Source organism: Gossypium hirsutum, chromosome D02 (genome assembly GCF_007990345.1).
Source record: "Gossypium hirsutum isolate 1008001.06 chromosome D02, Gossypium_hirsutum_v2.1, whole genome shotgun sequence".
In the NCBI taxonomy this organism is placed as follows: domain Eukaryota; kingdom Viridiplantae; phylum Streptophyta; class Magnoliopsida; order Malvales; family Malvaceae; genus Gossypium; species Gossypium hirsutum.
The window spans coordinates 29,492,937-29,496,029 of record NC_053438.1 but is presented as its reverse complement, the minus strand read 5'-3'; the positions used below and the strand labels follow the sequence as shown (position 1 = coordinate 29,496,029).

Below are 3,093 nucleotides of genomic sequence, written 5' to 3'. Positions count from 1 at the left end.
TTCCTGAATTAGTTGAGTGATCCTAATGAGACGACGACTAATGGACGCATAATTGAAATGTGCATGCTCAATTTAGATCCTAACCTGATTGAATTGTAGGTTGCATAACAACTCTAACCAAGCTCTGTTATCTGCATAGTTTTTAAATTTGTGTGATTAAATTGTTTCAAACCTAACATGTCCCTGTTACCTCACATGAATGCTAAGAAACCATTAGTAAATAAGGATCAGTAAAATGCGTATTTACTAAGTAAAGGATTCTGAAAGGGCCTAATGTGGTTTCCAAGCTCATGAAAGATAGAGTTGCCATGGAATTAAGCATGTTGATAATAAATTGAGTTTAATTAAAGTAATTGTCCTAGTTTATTAATGTTATAATTGTTGCAAATTATGTTTAATTTTACTAAAATCTATTTCATTCATATAGTTTGTATATTTAGGATAATTTGAATTAAGGATTATTACATTTAGTTTGATATATTTTAATCACCACTTCTCAACTATATTGTGTTTTTTTACCAAATTGTTAATATAATTTTACAAATTAAGTGACTCGGCACAAATACAATCCATGTAGAGACGATAACTCGATATTTACTTATTACTTGATAACGATTGTGTACACTTGCACAAACCCTAGCATTAGAACTTTTTGGTACCGTTGCCGGGGATTGTCAACTGTTGCCATAGTCATTTGTTTTCGTGAAATTATTTATTTTCAATTTGATTTGTTTCTAACATTACTAACTTATTTTTTTTAATTTTTGTGATTTTGTTTTTAGGTGTTTATGAGCATAGATCGAATTATTGATTTACTCCCTCTAGACCCTGAAATTGAGCAAACTTTCAGACAAAGAAGACGTGAATGAACAAGTCAAAGATAAGTCGAGATGGACCTTGGAAATCAGAATCAAGATTAAGGTAATGAATTCGATCATGTATGAAATCCCATTCTCATTATCGATGATAGGGATCGATGCATCAGACAATGCTGTGCCACTTTTCAGTGAGTTAAACCCAAGAATTAGAAGGCCAGATATTGAGGCAACCCAGTTTGAATTGAAACCAGTGATGTTTCAAATGCTACAAACGGTGGGCCAATTTAGTGGTATGCCCACGGAAGATCCATATCTCCACCTTCAATTTTTTATGGAGGTGAGTGATTCATTCAAGATAGCCAGTGCGACTGAAGACACATTGAGGTTGAAGTTGTTTCCGTACTCATTGCGAGATCGAGCACGAGCAAGACTCAATTCATTGTGACCAATTCCATATCGACATGGCAAGAATTAGCAGAGAGATTTTTGGTTAAATATTTCCCACCTAGAAAAAAGCTAAGGTAAGGAACGAGATCACAACTTTCCAACAATTGGATGACGAGTCTTTGTATAAGGCTTAGGAGCGATTCAAGGAGTTACTTCGTAAGTGCCCACATCATGGGATTCCTCATTGTATCCAATTGGAGACATTCTATAATGGTCTCAATGCAGATACAAGATTGATGGTAGATGCTTCCACGAATGGTGTAATTTTGTCTAAGTTTTATAATGAGGCTTATGAGATCATCGAGAAGATCGCGAGCAATAACTATCAATGGCCAACAAATCGAATAGCTTCAGGAAGACGTGTGGCCGGAGTTCATGAAGTTGACTTCCTCACTTCGTTATCAGCTCAGGTATCATCTATTTTCTCTATGTTAAAATAGTCAACTGCTAATATTACTAATAATTTTGTAGCTCAGCCATCAAGTCCATTTGAAGTAGTTTCATGTGTGTACTGTGGGGAAGGTCATTCTTTTGAGAATTGTCCAACAAATCCCGAGTCAGTGTACTATGTGGGGAACCAATAACAAAATAGGAGTGGACAAGGATCCTAGCCTAGTTTCTATAATCCTTCATGGCGTAATCATCCTAACTTTTCTTGGAGCAACCAAGGAAATGGACTGAACAACAACTTATTGTAGCAAAGACCCAAACAATCTCAAGGGTTTAATTATCAAGGTCCAAAACCACCTCAAGCTGAGGCATCAAATAGTTTGGAGAACTTGTTGAAAGTGTACATGGCAAAGAATGGTGCTTTGATCCAAAGCCAAGTGGCAACACTAAAAAATTTGGAAAACCAAATAGGTCAGTTAGCAACGGAGCTTCGTAATAGACCGCAAGGAACCTTGCCGAGTGATACTGAGAATCTAAGGAATTTGGGTAAAGAATATATCAAGGTAGTGGCATTGCGAAGTGGTAAGACTCTGGAACCCCGATTGATTGATATCAATGATGAGCATGTTGAAAAAGAGGGAAGTCAACCAGATGTTGAAGTTTCCTACACCAAAAGAGTCAGAATCGGTAGAGACTGATAAGGTAAATCCTAACCTAGTAAATTCAGATATTTTAACATCATCTTTGGATGCAGATTTACCTACTCAAAAAAGTTGTCCGGTTCAACCAAAAGTTCCATCACCTCCATATCCGCAAAGATTGCAGCAAAACAAGCAGAAACAAGAGGTGCAATTTAAGAAGTTTTTGGATGTTCTGAAGCAGTTACACATCAATATTCTGTTGGTGGAGGCTTTAGAATAAATGTAAAACTATGCGAAGTTTATGAAAGATATACTGTCCAAGAAAAAAATGACTGGGTGAGTATGAGACTGTTGCCTTGACAAAGGGGTGCAGTGCGTTCCTGCAGAACAAACTGCCACCGAAATTGAAAGGCCCAGGAAGCTTTACTATACCTTGTAACATTGGTGAATCTTACTATGGTAAAGCTTTGTGTGACTTAGGAGCGAGTAACAACTTGATGCCTAAGTCTATTTTTAAGATATTAGGGATAGGTGAAGTAAGACCTACAACTGTGATGCTTCAACTAGCGGATCGATCTTTAGCATATCCCGAAGGAAAAATCAATGATGTTTTGGCAAGAGTTGATAAATTTATTTTTCCTGCTGATTTTATTATTTTAGATTTTGAAGCAGATAAGGAAGTGCCAATTATCCTTGGGAGACCTTCTCTAGCCACGGGGAGAATGTTAATTGATGTACAAAAAGGCGAACTCACCATGGGAGTTCAAGACAACCAGGTAGCTTTTAACATTCTTAAA

General features: G+C 36.7%; 1 non-coding gene across 1 annotated transcript; it reads right to left on the bottom strand.

The window, feature by feature from the left end:
* Window positions 1–1,336: 1,336 nt before the first annotated feature.
* On the bottom strand, window positions 1,337–1,443 carry LOC121214995 (small nucleolar RNA R71). Its single transcript, XR_005910730.1, has one exon. It is a non-coding gene; the product is annotated as a small nucleolar RNA R71 (small nucleolar RNA).
* Window positions 1,444–3,093: the final 1,650 nt, after the last annotated feature.